Source organism: Cupressus sempervirens, chromosome 1 (assembly GCF_028749045.1).
Source record: "Cupressus sempervirens isolate cs-2001-9-10 chromosome 1, ASM2874904v1, whole genome shotgun sequence".
Lineage (NCBI taxonomy): Eukaryota > Viridiplantae > Streptophyta > Pinopsida > Cupressales > Cupressaceae > Cupressus > Cupressus sempervirens.
Window position 1 is genome coordinate 607272611 of NC_143118.1, and position 20505 is coordinate 607293115.

The 20505-nt window shown below is 48.8% G+C and overlaps 5 non-coding genes and 1 pseudogene across 5 annotated transcripts; all 6 read left to right on the forward strand.

Moving 5' to 3' along the window:
* Positions 1-5733: 5733 nt before the first annotated feature.
* Positions 5734-7544, forward strand: LOC149578992 (18S ribosomal RNA). The gene has a single exon (XR_016357590.1). It is a non-coding gene; the product is annotated as an 18S ribosomal RNA (ribosomal RNA).
* Positions 7545-8253: 709 nt separating this feature from the next.
* On the forward strand, positions 8254-8407 carry LOC149578993 (5.8S ribosomal RNA). Its single transcript, XR_016358158.1, has one exon. It is a non-coding gene; the product is annotated as a 5.8S ribosomal RNA (ribosomal RNA).
* Positions 8408-8631: 224 nt separating this feature from the next.
* LOC149578994 (25S ribosomal RNA) lies at positions 8632-12010 on the forward strand. Its single transcript, XR_016357925.1, has one exon. It is a non-coding gene; the product is annotated as a 25S ribosomal RNA (ribosomal RNA).
* A 3799-nt stretch (positions 12011-15809) lies between these two features.
* LOC149578995 (18S ribosomal RNA) lies at positions 15810-17620 on the forward strand. Its single transcript, XR_016357606.1, has one exon. It is a non-coding gene; the product is annotated as an 18S ribosomal RNA (ribosomal RNA).
* Positions 17621-18330: 710 nt separating this feature from the next.
* Positions 18331-18484, forward strand: LOC149578996 (5.8S ribosomal RNA). Its single transcript, XR_016358202.1, has one exon. It is a non-coding gene; the product is annotated as a 5.8S ribosomal RNA (ribosomal RNA).
* Positions 18485-18731: 247 nt separating this feature from the next.
* On the forward strand, positions 18732-20505 carry LOC149578997 (25S ribosomal RNA; annotated as a pseudogene).

Consider the following 20505-nt stretch of genomic DNA (forward strand, 5'->3'; position numbering starts at 1 on the left):
CTGGGTAACATTTTTTTTTGAACTCCCAAAATTTCATTCTTTTTTGCCTTACGAGGCCTATCATGATCTCTTTTTATAAAGAAAATTCTCAAATTGGATCGTTTCGGCTACCCTACCTCAAATCTGGCTAGCTAGGCATAACGCCTCGAGTCGGCTCGGCAATATGTGAACTGAAACTTGTGCGTGATCCAAAAGCGGGTAACTTGTTTTTTTTTTTTTTTGTAATGCCCAAAACTTAGCGCTTTTCACTGTACAGGGCCTCCCATGATTTTTTTTGTTTTTTTTCCCTTTTTTCCCCTCGTCGACCCACTCTGGCGACCCAATCGGGTCGCCTGAGGCTGGGGCAACGGAGATGGGTTGACCTAGTCAGGTGACCCAAGTTGGGTTGACCCAGGCGTGCGATCCTGGCTGGGGACAGCAAGTCGATTCTATAAATTTTCTTGCCAATTTTGCTAGCCAGGTCGGCTCACCAAGTCATCTAACCATGTGGTCTTTGCCAAATCAAGAATTGACTCTTTAAGTCCACTCACAGCTCGTCAAGCTAGCTCACCAAGATGAATTACCGTCTCGCCTCACTAGGTTGTCCCACTAGGTCGCCTCTTCTTTAAGACCGCTCACCATGTCGGCTCCCCAAGTCAGCTCACCGAGTCAACTATTCAGGTTGCCTCACCAAGCCAACCCCTTAAGTTCGCTCACCAAGTCAGCTCCCTAAGTCAGCTCACCTACTCGTTTTACCACCTTGCCCCAGTAGGTGTGCTCGCTAAGTTGCCCCACCGAGTTGCTTCTCTAAGCCAACTCACCATGTCAGCTCACCAAGTTGGTTGTTCAAGTACATTGCCAAGCCATGAGGTAGGTGCTTGGTGCTCTAGCAAAAAATTTTGCGTGCCTATCGCGGCTACAAAGGGAGAGGTGGTTGCCGCGAGCCTCTCCCGTGCCCCCCTCATTGATTCAACGCCACTGTGAGGGCGGATGGATATGTCAGATTTTGAAATGGTGGACGCTGACATTGAATCAGTTAGAGGGGCATGAAGCCCACCCTCGAGGGTGCTATTCCTTGACTCTCCTTTAGATCATGTTTTCTTGTCACTCAGCTGGTGCAATTTCAAAAAAAGGTTTGGCAGCGATTGCCATCCGTCACCGCGTCTACTTGGTGATTTTAAAACTCGATCTAAAATGGGAGCCCTCGTCCAGCACCTCCATCCAGTGGTTCTCGGGTATTGCATAAATTTATGCCATCAGTGTGAATCCCCTAACGAATGCCTACGTTTGGACCCTCTCTTAGATCACCTTCTTCGATCACTCGACCGATGCAATTACGGAATAGACTTGGCAGTGGTTGCCATTCTACAGCGCGTCTATTCAGTGATTTCAAAGTTGATCTAATGGTGAGCCCTTGTCTCTAGCCATGAGGTGGGTGCTTGGCGCTCTAGCAAAATTTTTTGCATGACTATCACGGCTACAATTGGAGAGGTGGTTTTCGCGAGCCTCTCCTGTGCCCCCCTAATTGATTCAACGCCGCTGTCAGGGTGGATGGATATGTCGGATTTTGAAATGGTGGACGCTGACGTTGAATCAATTAGAGGGGCATGAAGCCCACCCTCAAGGGTGCTATTCCTTAACTCTCCTTTAGATCATGTTTTCTTGTCACTTAGCAGGCACAATTTCGGAAAAAGGTTTGGCAGCGGTTGCCAGCCCTCACCGCATCTACTCGGTGATTTTAAAACTCGATCTATAACGGGAGCCCTTGTCTAGCACCTTAGTCCGGTGTTGCTCAGGTATTGCATAAATATATGCCATCAACGTGAATCCCTGAATGAATGCCTAAGCTTGGACCCTCTCTTAGATCACCTTCTTTGATCACTCGACCGACGCAACTACGGAAGAGACTTGGCAGTGGTTGCCATTCTACAGCGCGTGTGTTCAGTGATTTTGAAGTTGATCTAATGGTGAGCCCTTGTCTCTAGCCATGAGGTGGGTGCTTGGTGCTCTAGAAAAATTTTTTGCATGCCAATCGCGGCTACAATGGGAGAGGTGGTTGCCGCGAGCCTCTCCTGTGCCCCCCTCATTGATTTAACACTGTTGTCAAGGCGGATGGAAATGTCAGATTTTGAAACGATGGACGCCGACGTTGAATCAATTAGAGGGGCATGAAGCCCACCCTCGAGGGTGCTATTCCTGGACTCTCCTTTAGATCATGTTTTCTTGTCACTCAGCTGGCGCAATTTTGGAAAAATGTTTGGCAGCGGTTGCCAGCCCACATCGCATCTACTTGGTGATTTTAAAACTCGATCTAAAATGAGAGCCCTCATCTAGAACCTCCATCCGGTGTTGCTCAGGTATTGCACAAATTTTTTCCATTGGCGTGAATCCCCCAATGAATGCCTACATGCTTAGACCCTCTCTAAGATCACCTTCTTCGATCACTTGACCGACGCAATTATGGAACAAACTCGGCAGCAGTTGGCATTCTACACCACGTCCATTCTGCAATTTCAAAGTTGATCTAATGGCAAGCCCTTGTCTATAGCCATGAGGTGGGTGCTTGGTGCTCTAACAAAAATTTTTGCAAGCCTATCACGGCTACAATGGGAAAGGTGGTTACCACTAGCCTCTCCCATGCCCAGCTCATTGATTCAATGCCTCTGTCAGGGCGGATGGATATGTCAAATTTTGAAATAGTGGACACCGACGTTGAATTAATTAGAAGGGCATGAAGCCCAGCTTCGAGGATGCTATTCCTGGACTCTCCTTTAGATCATGTTTTCTTGTCACTTAGCTGGCATAATTTTGAAAAAAGGTTTGGCAGTGGTTGCCAGCCCTCACCACGTCCTCTTGGTGATTTTAAAACTCAATCTAAAATGAGAGCCCTCATCTAGCACCTACGTCCAGTGTTGCTTGGGTATTGCATAAATTTTTGCCATCGGTGCGATTACCCCAACGAATGCCTACACTTGGACTCTCTCTTAGATCACCTTTTTCAATTACTCGACCAATGCAATTACGGAAGAGACTTGGCAGCGATTACCATTCTACACCGCGTCTATTCTGCGATTTCGAAGTTGATCTAATGGCGAGCCCTTGTCTCTAGCCATGAGGTGGGTGCTTGGCACTCTAGCAAAATTTTTTTGCATGCCTATCGCGGCTACAATGGGAGAGGTGGTTGCCGCGAGCCTCTCCCGTGCCCCCCTCATTGATTCAATGCCACTGTCAGGGCAGATGGATATGTCAAATTTTGAAACGGTGGACACCGATGTTGAATCAATTAGAGGGGCATGAAGCCCACCCTCGAGGGTGCTATTTCTGGACTCTCCTTTAGATCATATTTTCTTGTCACTCAGCTGGCGCAATTTTGGAAATAGGTTTGGCAGCGGTTGCTAGACCTCACTGAGTCTACTTGGTGATTTTGAAACTCGATCTAAAACAGGAGCCCTCGTCTAGCACCTCTGTGCCAACTCGATCAGTACAACTTTGGGAAATGGTTCGACAGTGGTTGTCATTCTAATGTGTCATCGGGGGATGCCTTGGAAGGTGGCCTTTCAAGGGTGAGCTTGCGTCTAGCACTTGGATTGTGCATCACATCACAAGTGAATGGGGAGATCTCTCTGTGAACAGTGGCATGGTGATTGCAAGAGAAAATTGACTTAGTCAGAGCATTGGCCTTGGGCCATTGTGACGGCCTTGCAATTTCTCTTTAATTTCAACCTATGTTTGCGTAGTATCAGAGTTGGCATGTAAGATGGGCCTTGTTCTTGAGAGTTCCAGGAGATGACCTTCGAAACTTTTGGATTGGGCCCCTTCAAGGTGAAATTCATCCAGCTGATCGAATGAAGCTCGATGTGCTTGTATCTATTTCGAGATGGTAATGATGGTCATTAATCTGTGGTGGTGAGTATTATCCCCTTTGGTAATCACAATGGCGGAGCTGGTGGGAAGTACTTGTCACTTTTTTTTGTGGGATATACCCTATATGTAGGTGTCTGCACGGCTTGCAACACACTTCATATTTGGTGTTCGATTCTAAGATGCACTTGTTGCTGAGTGTGTGTGGAGGTCTATCTTTTAGCCAAGGGCTCCGTCTCATTGGCACGTTCTATCATTACATTTTTATCCTGCCCAAATGGCAAGAAGGAAAGAGATGGTTGCACGGGTGCATTGCTCGACATCCCTAATTTCATCAAGAGTCCACTCTCCACCCTATGTTTTTGCCAATCAGTACAGCCTTGGGATTAAGAGGGGGGCCGGTGAAAGGTTTGGTTGCCGCATAATTTATTCGCTAGTGCGTTCTCGGTGCGTGCTTGCCTCTTCACTGTCTCATCCTGCAGAAGTGCATGGCACTGTTGTGACAGCCTTTTTGGTCTGGGCCAGTAGAAGCGTAGAGTATTACCAATAATTTTTGTTTGGATGCAGAAACTCTCCATGCCCTGTCCTGCCCTATGTGATCCGAATGGCTGCGGCTCATGGGTTTTGTGGGAGATACTCTTCTTCAGCTCCCCCCTAAAGAGAGCGTTCAGTGTTTTCATTGTGTGGACAAAAAGCCCAAGGCTATTCATGTCTTTCTTCAGATGTAAAATTCTAGGAGGGCTTTTCGAAGTATGGCCATTTGTACAGGGTGCACCAAAAAGCGTGTAGTGGGCATATGCCTAGGAAATGGATGTCTCTGAGTGTCCTTACTCAGTCGCGTGCACAGTGTACATCTTTGCATTATGACCCTACTGTGAGCATTTTGGAGGAACGGGTTTCGTATGAGATGTTCTTCTCAGGCTCCTGCGAACTAGAGCGCTTGTCTTTGCAATGCTCCGACAAGTGTAGGCCCAACGTGTCTGTCTAGGGAAAGAAATTGCACAAATTCTTTTTGCCGAGATGTGGGTGCTTGCGGGTGGTTCCCTCGCGGTGCCAGTTCTTCAGTATGTGCATGTACATGAGATTGAAGCTTGTCCGACAATGCTAGTGTGAGTGTTCAGCCATAGGAACTTTTCTGTACCTGCGCTGGCAGATCACGTGTCACGGGGAACAGTTAGCGAGGCTTTGCTAGGAAAGGAGATATTTGCCAGAGGTTAGACATGTTCATGTATGCGAGCGAGCTCTCATCACCTATAAATGTGTGGAGGGGGTGTTGTTATACACGATGCCCTTGAGCGGCCTTATAATTGAGGTGGTCGCATGCACAGTGATGCCCCCACCAATCGCATAACCAGCCATGTTTTTGACTCGCACGGCCCTTCACCCTTCAGCACGGTGGTCTGCGTTGGCACTTCAGCAACCAGCTCTTCGTCATGGGAAAATGTTTGTTGCGATCAAGAAGGATTTTGTCTGTGCAGGTGCAACTCAACAGAGGCATGTAGGAAGCATATGCCTGGGAAATGGATGTCTCTGAGTGGCCTTACAATTGAGGTGGCTACGTGCGTGGTGCATCTCGTACAGACTCAAGGCTTCTTTTTGAGTAGTGGCAAAAGCGAGTTTGAGGGTAAAGGGTTCCGTACGAGATGTTCTTCCCAGGTGCCTGTCAACTGAGGCTCCCTATTTGGCCCTCTCCGATCGACGATGGGACACTTTCCTCTTGTGCAAAATCTTTGAGCATTGCAAGTCTTGCATGTGCTGTCAACATCATTCTTGTTGCTTGTGCGGTGGATTATGTTTGGATGGATGACGGAGCGAATGCAAATTTTGGTTTCCCATCACGACGGGCATCCCTTGGCTGTAGCAGGTCTTGGGGGTCCCCTCATTGTTAGAAGCTACCTGGTCGATCCTGCCAGTAGTCATATGCTTGTCTCAAAGATTAAGCCATGCATGTCTAAGTATGAACTATTCTAGACTGTGAAACTGCGGATGGCTCATTAAATCAGTTATAGTTTCTTTGATGGTACTTTGCTACTCGGATAACCATAGTAATTCTAGAGCTAATACGTGCACCAAATCTCGACTCTCAGAAGGGATGCATTTATTAGATAAAAGGCTGGCGCAGGCTCGCCCGCTATTTCAGTGATTCATGATAACTCGATGGATTGCACGGCCTTTGTGCTAGCGATGCTTCATTCAAATTTCTGCCCTATCAACTTTTGATGGTAGGATAAAGGCCTACCATGGTGGTGGCGGGTGACAGAGAATTAGGGTTCAATTCCAGAGAGGGAGCCTGAGAAATGGCTACCACATCCAAGGAAGGCAGCAGGCGCGCAAATTACCCAATCCTGACACGGGGAGGTAGTGACAATAAATAACAATACTGGGCTCATCGAGTCTGGTAATTGGAATGAGTACAATCTAAATCCCTTAATGAGGATCCATTGGAGGGCAAGTCTAGTGCTAGCAGCCGCGGTAATTCTAGCTCCAATAGCATATATTTAAGTTGTTGCAGTTAAAAAGCTTGTAGTTGGACCTTGGGTCATCACGGTCGGTCCGCCTTCTAGGTGTGCACTGGCCCTAACATCCCTTCTATCGGCGGCGTGTTCCTGGCCTTAATTGGCTGGGTCACAGTTCCAGTGCCGTTACTTTGAAAAAATTAGATTGCTCAAAGTAAGCCTACGCTCTAAATACATTAGCATGGAATAACGTGATAGGAGTCTGGTCCTGTTTCGTTGGCCTTCGGGACCAGATTAATGATTAACAGGGACTATCAGGGGCATTCGTATTTCATTGTCAGAGGTGAAATTCTTGGATTTATGGAAGATGAACCACTGCGAAAGCATTTGCCAAGGATGTTTTCATTAATTAAGAATGAAAGTTGGGGGCTTGAAGACGATCAGATACCGTCCTAGTCTCAACCATAAACGATGCCGATCAGGGATCGGTGGATGTTGCTCTAAGGACTCTGCCAGCACCTTCTGAGAAATCAGAGTGTTTGGGTTCTGGGGGGAGTATGGTTGCAAGGTTGAAATTTAAAGGAATTGACAGAAGGGCACCACCAGGATTGGAGCCTGCGGCTTAATTTGACTCAACACGGGGAAACTTACCAGGTCCAGACATAGTAAGGATTGACAGATTGAGAGCTCTTTCTTGATTCTATGGGTGGTGGTGCATGGCCGTTCTTAGTTGGTGGAGTGATTTGTCTGGGTAATTTTGTTAACAAATGAGACCTTAGCCTGCTAACTAGCTAAGCGGAGGTTCCCCTGCGCGGCCAGCTTCTTAGAAGGACTATGGCCTCCTAGGCCATGGAAGTTTGAGGCAATAACAGGTCTATGATGCCCTTAGATGTTCTAGGCTGCACGCATGCTACACTGATGCAACCAATGAGTTTCTCTCCCTGGCCCAAAAGCTTTGGGAAATCTTGCCAAATTGCATTGTGATGGGGATAGACCATTGCAATTATTGATCTTCAACGAGGAATTCCTACTAAGCGCGAGTCATCAGCTCGTGTTGACTATGTCCCTGGCCTTTGTACACACTGCCCATCGCTCCTACCGATTGAATGATCTGGTGAAGTGTTCGGATCACGGCAACGACGACGATTCCTGTCGGCGACATCATGAGAAGTTCACTAAACCTTATCATTTAGAGGAAGGAGAAGTCGTAACAAGGTTACTGTAGGTGAATCTACAGTAGGATCATTGTCGGTTTGAGACCTTGAATCGTGTAGGGGATGGAGCTAGCCTCTTCCCCACCCCCAAAATCTTGACGACGTGTGGACACCCGGCCCTGTAGCAATGTGCTGGACGGCCAAGCTATGGGTCCAGTGCTATCAAGGTCGAGGGTCACATCAAATGCCCATGATCAAAAGTGTGGATTCCCCATGGGGCGAAGAAGAGACTCGGATGCAATCTGGATTAGGATCGGTGCCTTCAAACGACATTCGTGTCAGAGCGAGAGGTCTCTGCTCGGTTGCAGTTCAGAGGGGGTCTGGGCCTTGTCCCCTATTGAGATTTCATGGTCCGATCGCATGCGCGGTGTTATGCTACGGATCCGTCATTTCGACGGTGGCAAGTCAGGACTGTCGCAACCCCCCGTTGCCTTGCCCAGGTGTGTTGAATCGTCACTTGGAGTGTTCTTTGTTTAGGATGGGTGCACTCGCATGATTTGAAAGGCAGGGGCCCTATCCGCTGACACAGCTCTCCCATGCATTGCCTCCCACCTTTGCGAGGGGATGGGGCGGGGACACACCACAGCATTCCTCGTCGCACCCATTGGGTGGTCAGGGTTCGGGATGTGTCAACACCCAACAACACACGGGTGCATCGCACACCTTAGAAATCCAAAGAACGAAGCGCGAGCCAGCGCCTTGCGCACTTGGGTTGTCGAAAGGCAAAAAAAAAACAAAATCATGACTCTCAACAACGGATATCTCAGCTCTCGCCATGATGAAGAATGTAGCAAAATGCGATACTTAGTGTGAATTGCAAAATCCTATGAACCATCAAGTCTTTGAACGCAAGTTGCGCCCGAGGCCTCGGCCAAGGGCACGTCTACTTGGGCATCGCACTACAAAATTTTACCCTCCCTGATGAGGAGCGGAGATGGCTGTCCGTGTCTGCAAGTGGCACGCGGTCAGCTAAAATGAGCATGAGGTCTGTCGATCTGTCTCGATGAGCGATGGCTCGCAAAGGCCGATGTTGGTTTAGGCTAATTGAATGATTCCTCACGAGGAACTTTATTTTGGGCTCAACGGCCCATTGCAGTGTGGGCATTGCTACATCTCTACCATGTCCCCAAGTCAGGCGTGAGTACCCGCTAAGTTTAAGCATATCAATAAGTGGAGGAAAAGAAACTTACCAGGATTCCCCTAGTAACGGCGAGCGAACCGGGAAGAGCCCAGCATGAAAATTGACGGTCGCACCTGTCAAATTTTAGTCTGTAGAAGCATCCTCAGCAACAGACCAGGCCTAAGTCCCCTGGAAGGGGGTGCCGGAGAGGGTGAGAGCCTCGTCAGGCCTGGACCATATCGCACCACGAGGCACTGTCAGCGAGTCAGGTTGTTTGGGAATGCAGCCCTAATCGGGTGGTAAATTCTATCCAAGGCTAAATACGGGCGAGAGACTGATAGTGAACAAGTACTGCAAGGGAAAGATGAAAAGGACTTATAAAAGAGAGTTAAAGAGTGCTTGAAATTGTCGGGAGGGAAGCAGATGGAGGCCAGCGATGTGCCTCGGTCGGATGCGGAACAGTGTGAGCTAGTCCACCGCTCGGTTCGGGGGACGTGCCAGTGTGGGCTGTCGTAGCGACACAAGCGCGACCTTCTAGTGACAAAAATACTTCCGTCGCGGCGGTCGAGGAGCGAAGTATGCACCTTTACGGCAGGCTCTCGGGCACCTGTGCGCTTGTGGCACTGGCCAGCGGGCTTTCCATCTGACCTGTCTTGAAACATGGACCAAGGAGTCTAACATGTGTGCGAGTTGGCAGGTTGGGAAAACCCACAAGGCACAAGGAAGCTGACTAGCGAGATCCCCTCTCGGGGGGTGCACCGTCGATCAACCCTGATCTTTTGTGAAGGGTTCGAGTGCGAGCACACCTATTGGGACTCGAAAGATGGTGAACTATGCCTGAGCAGGACAAAGCTAGATGAAACTCTGGTGGAGGCCCGCAGTGATACTGACGTGCAAATCATTCGTCTGACTTGGGTATAGGGGTGAAAGACTAATCAAACCGTCTAGTAGCTGGTTTCCTTCGAAGTTTCCCTCAGGATAGCTGGAGCTCACGTACGAGTTTTATCGGGTAAAGAAAATGATTAGAGGCATCAGGGGCATAACGCCCTCGACCTATTCTCAAACTTTAAATAGGTAAGTTGGTGCGGCTGCTCTATTGAGCCACACCATGGAATCGCGAGCTCCAAGTGGGCCATTTTTGGTAAGAAAAACTGGCGATGCAAGATGAACTGAAAGCCGAGTTACGGTGCCAAATTGCGCGCTAACCCAGATCCCACAAAGGGTGTTGGTTGATTAAGACAGCAAGACGGTGGTCATGGAAGTCAAAATCTGCTAAGGAGTGTGTAACAACTCACCTGCCGAATCAACTAGCCCCAAAAATGGATGGCACTGAAGCGCGCAACCTATACTCGGCCGTCGGGGCAAGTGCTAGGCTCCGATGAGTAGGAGGACGTGGGGGTTGTTGCAAAACCTTGGGCGTGAGCCTGGGTGGACCGACCCCCGGTGCAGATCTTGGTGGTAGTAGCAAATATTCAAATGAGAACTTTGAAGATTGGAGTGGGGAAAGATTCCATGTGAACAGCACTTGGACATGGGTTAGTCGATCCTAAGAGATGGGGAAACCCTATTTCAAGGGCACACTTTGCACGATCATCAAAAGGGAATCTGGTTAATATTCCCGAACTAGGATGTGGCGGTGGAAGGCAACGTTAGGAAATTTGGAGACGTCAGCAGGGGCCCCGAGAAGAGTTATCTTTTCTTTTTAATAGCCTGCCCACCCTGAAATTGATTCAACCGGAGATAGGGTCCAGCGGCTGGAAGAGCACCGCACGTCCCATCTTGTTCGATGTGCCTTCAAGGGCCCTTGAAAATCCAAAGGACCGAGTATTGTTCATGCCCGATCGTACTCATAACCACATCAGGTCTCCAAGGTGAATAGCCTCTGGTCAATAGAATAATGTAGGTAAGGGAAGTTGGCAAAATGGATCCGTAACTTCGAGAAAAGGATTGGCTCTGAGGGCTGGGCCTAGGGGTTTGCGCCCTGAACTCATGGGTTGTTGGCAGCCTGCCTGAGCTGCTCCTGCGGCGAGGGCAGGCTCTCGCATGCCAATCGGGCGATGGACGCAGGATGCCCCCTTCGGAGGGCTTTCCCTAGGCGGCAAATAGTCAACTCAAAACTAGTATGGACAAGTGGAGTTTGACTGTTTAATTAAAACAAAGCATTGCGATGGTCCCTGCGGATGCTGACAGAATGTGATTTCTGCCCAGTGCTCTGAATTTCAAAGTGAAGAAATTCAACCAAGCGCAGGTAAACGGTGAGAGTAACTATGACTCTCTTAAGGTAGCCAAATGCCTCATCATCTAATTAGTGATGCACATGAATGGATTAACGAGATTCCCATTGTCCCTATCTACTATCTAGAAAAACCACAGCTAAGGGAACGGGCTTGATGGAATCAGCGAGGAAAGAAGACCCTGTTGAGCTTGACTCTAGTCCGACTTTGTGAAATGACTTGAGAGGTGTAGAATAAGTGGGAGCTTTCGGGTGCAAGTGAAATACCACTACTTTTAACATTATTTTAATTATTTCGTGAGGCGGAGATGGGGCAATGCCCCTATTTTTGGCCTTAAGGTGCATCTAGGCACGTTGATCTGGGCGGAAGACATTGTCAGGTGGGGAGTTTGGCTGGGGTGGCACATCTGTTAAAAGATAATGTAGGTGTCCTAAGATGAGCTCAACGAGAACAAAAATCTTGTGTGGAACAAAAGGGTAAAAGCTCATTTGATTTTGATTTTCAGTACGAATACAAACCGTGAAAGCGTGGCCTATCGATCCTTTAGACTTTTGGAATTTGAAGCTAGAGGTGTCAGAAAAGTTACCACAGGGATAACTGGCTCGTGGCAGCCAAGCGTTCATAGCGACATTGATTTTTGATTCTTCGATGTCGGCTCTTCCTATCATTGTGAAGCAGAATTCACCAAGTGTTGGATTATTCACCCACCAATAGGGAATGTGAGCTGGGTTTAGACAATCATGAGACAGGTTAGTTTTACCCTACTAATGATCTGTGTCGCGATAGTAATTCAACTTAGTATGAGAGGAACCATTGATTCACACATTTGGTCATTGCGCTTGGTTGAAAAGCCTCGAGCCTTAACTGCCTCCATTTTTTTTTTCGCTTGACTCATGTAATCGCACTCGCCTTGATTCTGAGTGGCTCGAGTCACTTTTTCTTTTTTCTTTTTTTTGTCAAGTCCCAAAGTTGTGAACTTGAATAGAGTCGGATGCCCCGACTCGAGTCGCCTCCAAATTTTTTGCACGACTCATGTCACCATGCTCGACTTGATTCTAAGTGCCCCGAGCCATGTATGTGATCCAAAAGCGGTTAACTTTTTCTTTTTGGTTAACGCCCAAGGTTTTCAACCCGACCCGCCTCGGCAACCTCGACTCGAAGCACCTCGAGCCTTAATGGCCTCCAATGTTTTTGCACAACTCATGCCACCGTCGACTTTTCGCTCGAATCATGTCACCCAGGGCACCTCGATGCTAGGTGACCCGAGCCCTGTGCGCGATCCAAAACTGGGTAACATTTTTTTTTGAACTCCCAAAATTTTATTCTTTTTTGCCTTACGAGGCCTATCATGATCTCTTTTTATAAAGAAAATTCTCAAATCAGATCATTTCGGCTACCCTACCTCGAATCTGGCTAGCTAGGCATAACGCCTCGAGTCGGCTCGGCAATACGTGAACTGAAACTTGTGCGTGATCCAAAAGTGGGTAACTTGTTTTTTTTTTTTTGTAATGCCCAAAATTTAGCGCTTTTCGCTGTACAGGGCCTCCCATGATTTTTTTTGTTGTTTTTTTTTTACCCTCATCGACCCACTCTGGCGACCCAGTCGGGTCGCCCGAGGCTGGGGCGACGGAGATGGGTTGACCTAGTCGAGTGACCCAAGTTGGGTCAACCTAGGCGTACGATCTTGGCTGGGGATAGCAAGTCGATTCTATAAGTTTGCTTGCCAATTTTGCTAGCTAGGTCAGCTCGCCAAGTCATCTAACCATGTGGTCTTTGCCAAATCAAGAATTGACTCTTTAAGTCCACTCACAGCTTGTCAAGCTGGCTAACCAAGATGACTTACCATATTGCCTCACCAGGTTGCCCCACCAAGTCGCCTCTTCTTTAAGACCGCTCACCATGTCGGCTCCCCAAGTCAGCTCACCGAGTCGACTATTCAGGTTGCCTCACCAAGCTGACCCCTTAAGTTTGCTCACCAAGTTAGCTCCCTAAGTCAGGTCACCAAGTCAAATCACCTAGTCATTTTACCACCTTGCCCCAGCAGGTGTGCTCACCAAGTTGCCCCACCGAGTTGCTTCTCTAAGCCCACTCACCATGTTAGCTCACCAAGTCGGTTGTTCAAGTATGTTGCCAAATCAACTCTTTAAGTTCACTCACCAGGTCAGCCCGCCCAAGTCACCTCTTTAAGTTCGTTCACCAAGTTGGCCCCCCCAAGTCGCATCAGCGAGCTAACTCACTGAGTCACCTCACGTAGTTGACTCTTTAAGTGCGCTCACCAAGTCAGCTCATAAAGTCGACTCACCATCTCGCCTCGATTAGTTGGCTTGCTGAGTTACCCCACCAAGTCGTCACCTCTTTAAGCCCGCTCACCATGTCAGCTCGTCAGGTCGGCTCACCAAGTCGACTAATCAAGTAGGCCCACCAACTCGCCTCAAGGATAGCTCCTCACCATGAGTCGCCTCACCATGTTGACTCAATGAGTCGCCTCACCATGTTGACTCTTTGAGCCCACTCGCCAGGTCGCCTCACCAAGTTGACTCGAGTACGTGGCCAAGTTGACTTTTTAAGTTCGCTCGCCAGGTCAACTCGCCAAGTCAGCTCACCATGTCATCTCAACGAACCAACTCACCGAGTGGCCTCACCATGTTGGCTCTCTAATACCACTCGCCAAGTCGCCCCACCAACTCGCCCTGTTAGGCCCACTCACCACATTGCCCCGTTAGGCCCACTCTCACCAAGTTAACTCTTTAAGTCTGCTCATAAAGTCGAGCCACCAAGTACTCTCACCAAGTTGACTCTTTAAGTCCTTTCATCAAGTCACCCCACCAAGTACTCTCACCAAGTCAACTCTTTAGGTCCGTTCATAGAGTCACCCCACCAAGTTGACCCTTCAAGTGCGTTCATCAAGTCACCCCACCAAGTCGACAGTTTAAGTTCATTCATCAAGTCACCCCACCAGGTCAGCCTACAAATTACTCTCACCAAGTCAACTCTTTAAGTTCGTTCATCAAGTCACCCCGCCAGGTCAGCCCACCAAGTGGACTCTTTAAGTTCATTCATGAAGTCACTCTGCCAAGTCGGCCCACCAAGTCGACTCTTTAAGTTTGTTCATCAAGTCACCCCATCAGGTTAGCCTACCAACTACTCTCACCAAGTTGACTCTTTAAGTTTGCTCACCAAGTCACCCCGCCAGGTCAGCCCACCAAGTACTCTCACCAGGTTGACTCTTTAGGTTTGTTCATCAGGTCACCCAACTGAGTACTCTCACCAAGTTGACTCTTTAAGTTCATTCATCAAGTCGCTCCGCCAAGTCGGCCCACCAAGTACTCTCACCAAGTCGACCCTTTAAGTTTGGTCATCAACTCACCCCGCCAGGTCGGCCCACCAAGTACTCTCACAAAGTCGACTCTTTAGGTTCGTTCATCAATTCACCCCGCTAACTCGGGTTCTTTCACCAGGTCGACTCTTTAAGTTCATTCATCAAGTCACCCCGCCAGTTCGACCCACCAAGTACTCTCACAAAGTTGACTCTCTAAGTTCGTTCATCAAGTCACCCTGCCAGGTAAGCCCACCAAGTACTCTCACCAAGTCACCCCGCTAGTTTGACCCACCAAGTCGACTCTTTAAGTTCTTTCATCAAGTCACCTGGCCAAGTCAGCCCACCAAGTTGACTCTTTAAGTTCATTCATCAAGTCATGTGACCAGGTCAGCCCACCGAGTACTCTCACCAAGTTGACTCTTTAAGTTTGTTCATCAAGTCACCCGGCCAGGTCAGCCCACCAAGTCACCAAGTACTCTCACCAAGTCGACTCTCTAAGTTTGTTCATCAAGTCACCTCGCCAGGTCAGCCCACCAAGTCGAATCTTTAAGTCCGATCATCAAGTCACCCCACCAAGTACTCTAACCAAGTCAATTCTTCAAGTGCGTTCATCAAGTCACCCAACCAAGTACTCTCACCAAGTTGACTCTTTAACTATGTTCATCAAGTCACCCCACCAAGCACTCTCACCATGTCAACTCTTTAGGTCCGTTCATAAAGTCACCCCACCAAGTCGACCCTTCAAGTGCGTTCATCAAGTCACCCCACCGAGTACTCTCACCAATTCGACTCTTTAAGTCTTTTCATCAAGTCACCACACCAAGTACTCTCACCAAGTCAACTCTTTAGGACCGTTCATCAAGTCACCTCACCAAGTTGACCCTTGAAGTCTATTCATCAAGTCACCCCACCAAGTACTCCCACCAAGTCGACTCTTTAAGTCAGTTCACGAAGTCACCCAACCAGGTCGGCCCACCAAGTACTCTCACCAAGTCGACTCTGCCAAGTCATCCCACCAGGTCAACTCTTTAAGTTTGTTCATCAAGTCACCCCACCAGGTCAGCCCACCAACTACTCTCACCAAGTCGACTCTTTAAGTTTGCTCACCAAGTCACCCCGCCAGGTTGGCGCACCAAGTACTCTCACAAGGTCAACTCTTTAGGTTTGGTCATCAGGTCACCCCACCGAGTACTCGCACCAAGTTGACTCTTTAAGTTCGTTCATTAAGTCACTCTGCCAAGTCGACCCACCAAGTACTCTCACCAAGTTGACCCTTTAAGTTCGGTCATCAACTCACCCTGCCAGGTCGGCCCACCAAGTACTCTCACAAAGTCAACTCTTTAGGTTTGTTCATCAGGTCACCCCACCGAGTACTCTCACCAAGTTGACTCTTTAAGTTCGTTCATCAAGTCACCCCGCTAGGTCAGCCCACCAAGTACTCTCACCAAGTCGACCCTTTAAGTTCGATCATCAACTCACCCCGCCAGGTCAGCCCACCAAGTACTCTCACAAAGTCGACTCTTTAGGTTCGTTCATCAATTCACCCTGCCAGCTCGGCCCACCAAGTTCTCTCACCAGGTTGACTCTTTAAGTTTTTTCATCAAGTCACCCCTCATTGTTAGAAGCTACCTGGTCGATCCTGCCAGTAGTCATATGCTTGTCTCAAAGATTAAGCCATGCATGTCTAAGTATGAACTATTTCAGACTGTGAAACTACGGATGGCTCATTAAATAAGTTATAGTTTCTTTGATGGTACTTTGCTACTTGGATAATCGTAGTAATTCTAGAGCTAATATGTGGACCAAATCCTGAATCTTAGAAGGGATGCATTTATTAGATAAAAGGTTGGCGCGGGCTCGCCCGCTATTTCGGTGATTCATGATAACTCGATGGATCGCACGGCCTTTGTGCTGGCGACGCTTCATTCAAATTTCTGCCCTATCAACTTTCGATGGTAGGATAGAGGCCTACCATGGTGGTGATGGGTGATGGAGAATTAGGGTTCGATTTCGAAGAGGGAGCCTGAGAAATGGCTACCACATCCAAGGAAGGCAGCAGGCGTGCAAATTACCCAATCCTGACATGGGGAGGTAGTGACAATAAATAACAATACTGGGCTCATCGAGTCTAGTAATTGGAATGAGTACAAACTAAATCCCTTAACAAGGATCCATTTGAGGGCAAGTCTGGTGCTAGTAGCCATGCTAATTCTAGCTCCAATAGCATATATTTAAGTTGTTGCAGTTAGAAAGCTCATAGTTGGACCTTGGGTCGTCACGGTCGGTTCGCCTTCTGGGTGTGCACTGGCCCTCACGTCCCTTCTGCCAGCAGCGTGTTCCTGGCCTTAATTGGCTGGGTTCCAATTCCGGTGCCATTACTTTGAAAAAATTAGAGTGCTCAAAGCAAGCCTACGCTTTGAATACATTAGCAAGGAATAACGCGATAGGAGTCTGGTCCTGTTCTGTTGGCCTTCGGGACCGGAGTAATGATTAATAGGGACTGTCGGGAGCATTTGTATTTCATTGTCAGAGGTGAAATTCTTGGATTTATGGAAGACAAACCACTGCAAAAGCATTTGCCAAGGATGTTTTCATTAATCAAGAACAAAAGTTGGGGGCTCGAAGACGATCAGATACCGTCCTAGTCTCAACCATAAATGATGCTGACTAGGGATCGGCGGATGTTGCTCTAAGGACTCCGCCAGTACCTTCTGAGAAATCAGATTGTTTGGGTTCTGGGGGGAGTATGGTCACAAGGCTGAAACTTAAAGGAATTGATGGAAGGGCACCACCAGGAGTGGAGCCTGCGACTTAATTTGACTCAACACAGGGAAACTTACCAGGTCCAGACATAGTAAGGATTGACAGATTGAGAGCTCTTTCTTGATTTTATGGGTGGTGGTGCATGGCCGTTCTTAGTTGGTGGAGTGATTTATCTGGTTAATTCCATTAATGAATGAGACCTCAACCTACTAACTAGCTACACAGAGGTTCCCCTTCGCAGCCAGCTTCTTAGAGGGACTATGGCCTCCTAGGCCATGGAAGTTTGAGGCAATAACAGGTCTGTGATGCCCTTAGATGTTCTGGGCCACACGCGTGCTACACTGATGCAACCAACGAGTTTCTCTCCCTGGCCTGAAAGGTCTGGGAAATCTTGCCAAATTGCATTGTGATGGGGATAGACCATTGCAATTATTGATCTTCAACGAGGAATTCCTAGTAAGCGTGAGTCATCAGCTCACGTTGACTACGTCCCTGCCCTTTGTACACATCACTCGTCGCTCCTACTGATTGAATGATCCGGTGAAGTGTTTGGATTGCGGTGATGACAACGGTTCCTGTCGGTGATGTCATAAGAAGTTCACTGAACCTTATCATTTAGAGGAAGGAGAAATCATAACAAGGTTACGGTAGGTGAACTTGTGGTAGGATCATTGTCGGTTTGAGACCCTGAATCATGTAGGGGATGGAGCTGGCCTCCTTCCTGCCCCTGAAATCTCAGCAACATGCAGACACTCGGCCCTACAGCGATGTGCTAGACGGCCAAGCTACCGGTCCAGTGCCGACGAGGTCAAGGGTCACAGCGAATGCCCATGATCGAAAGCGTGGACTCCACGCGGGGCGAAGAAGAGACTTGGATGCAATCTGGATTAGGATCAATGCCTTTGAACAACGTCCGCATTAGAGTGAGAGGTCTCTACTCAGTTGCAGTTTAGAGGGGGCCCGGGCCTCATCCCCCGTTGAGATTTCATGGTCCGATCGCGTGCGCGGTGCTGTGTCAGGGATCCGTCATTTTGACGGTGGCAAGTCAGGACTGCCGCAACCCCCTGTTGCCTTGCCCAGGTGTGTTGACTCGTCACTTGGAGCATTCTATGTTTAGGATGGGTGCACTCGCATGATTTGTGAGGTAGGGGCCTCGTCCACTGACACGGCTCTCCCATGCATCGCCTCCCACCTTTGCGAGGGGATGGGGCAGGGACACACCACAGTGTTCCTCATCGCACCCATTGGGTGCTCGGGGTTCGGGATGTGTCAACACCCAACAACACACAGGTGCATCGCGCACCTTAGAAATCCAAAGAACGAAGCTTGAGCCAGCACCTTGCATGCTTGGGTCGCCAAAAGGAAAAAAACAAAACAAAATCATGACTCTCGGCAACAAATATCTCGGCTCTCGCCACAATGAAGAATGTAGCAAAATGCAATACTTAGTGTGAATTGCAAAATCCCATGAATCATCAAGGCTTTGAATGCAAGTTACGCTCGAGTCCTCAGCCAAGGGTAGGTCTACTTGGGCGTCGCACTACAAAATTTTGCCCTCCCCGATGAGGAGCAGAGATGGCCGTCCGTGTCCGCAAGTGGCACGCGGTCGGCTGAAATGAGCATGAGGTCCGTCAATCCGTCGTGATGAGCGATGGCTCGCAAAGGCCAGTGTTGGTTTGCACCAATCAAACGATTCCTTGCGAGGAACTTTATTCTGGGCTCAGCGGCCTGCCACAGTGCAGGCATTGCTGCATCTCTACCATGTCCCCAAGTTAGGTGTGAGTACCCGCTGAGTTTAAGCATATCAATAAGCGGAGAAAAGAAACTTACCAGGATTCCCCTAGTAACGGCGAGTCAACAGAGAAGAGCCCAGCATGAAAATTGATGGCCGCACCTATCAAATTGTAGTTTGTAGTAGCGTCCTCAGCAATGGACCAGGCCCAAGTCCCCTAGAAGGGGGCACCGGAGAGGGTGAGAGCCCTGTCAGGCCTGGACCTTGTCGCACTCGATAGTGAACAAGTACCACGAGGGAAAGATGAAAAGGACTTTGAAAAGAGAGTTAAAGAGTGCTTGAAATTTCCGAGAGGGAAGCGGATGGAGGCCGGCGATGTGCCCTAGTCAGATGCAGAATGGTGTGAGATGGTCAGTCACTCGGTTTGGGGGATGTGCCAGCGCGAGCTGTCGTGGCAGCACAAGCGCGACCTTCTAGTTGCACAAATACTTTCATCGCAGTGGTCGAGGAGCGAAGCGCGTGCATTTATGGCAGGCTCTCAGGCACTTGTACGCTCGTGGCACTGGCCAGCAGGCTTTCCATCTGACCTGTCTTGAAACACAAACTAAGGAGTCTAACATGTGTGCGAGTTGGCAGGTTGGGAAAACTTGTGAGCCATAAGGAAGCTGACTAGTGAGATCCCCTCTCGGGGGGTGCACCGCCAACCGACCCTGATCTTCTGTGAAGGGTTCGAGTGCGAGCACACCTTTTGGGACCCGAAAGATGGTGAACTATGCCTGAGCAGGGCAAAGCTAGAGGAAACTCTGGTGGAGGCCCGCAGTGATACTAACATGCAAATCGTTCATCTGACTTGGGTATAGGGGCGAAAGACTAATCGAACTGTCTAGTAGCTGGTTTCCTCCGAAGTTTCCCTCAGGATAGCTGGAGCTCACGTGCGAGTTTTATCGAGTAAAGAAAATGATTAGAGGGATCGGGGGCGTAACACCCTCGACCTATTCTCAAACTTTAAATAGGTAAGTCGGCGCGGCTGCTCTGTTGAGCCCTGCCACCGAATCATGAGCTCCAAGTGGGCCATTTTTGGTAAGCAAAACTAGCGATGCGGGATGAACCGAAAGCCGAGTTACAGTGCCAAATTGCGCGCTAACCCAGATCCCACAAAGGGTGTTGGTTGATTAAGACAGCAGGACGGTGGTCATGGAAGTTGAAATCCGCTAAGGAGTGTGTAAAACCTCACTTGCTAAATCAACTAGCCCCAAAAATGGATGGCGCTGAAGCGCGCAACCTATACTCGACCGCCGGGGCAAGTGCTAGGCTTCGATGAGTAGGAGGACGTGGGGGTTGTTGCGAAACCTTGGGCATGAGCCTAGGTGGACCGGCCCTCAGTGCAAATCTTGGTGGTAGTAGCAAATATTCAAATGAGAAATTTGAAGACTAAAGTGTGGAAAGGTTCCATGTGAATAGCACTTGGACATGGGTTAGTCGATCCTAAGAGATGGGGAAACCCATTTTCAAGGGCACACCTTGCACGATCATCGAAAGGGAATCGGGTTAATATTCTTGAACCAGGACGTGGCGACAGACAGCAATGTTAGGAAATTTGGAGACATCGGCTAGGGCCCCAGGAAGAGTTATCTTTTCTTTTTAATAGCCTGCCCACCCTAAAATCAGTTCAACTGGAGATAGGGTCCAGCGGCTAGAAGAGCACCGCACATCCCGCGGTGTCCGGTACGCCTTCGACAGCCCTTCAAAATCTAGAGGACTGAGTACCGTTCATGCTCGGTCGTACTCATAATCGCATCAGGTCTCCAAGGTGAACAGCCTCTGGTC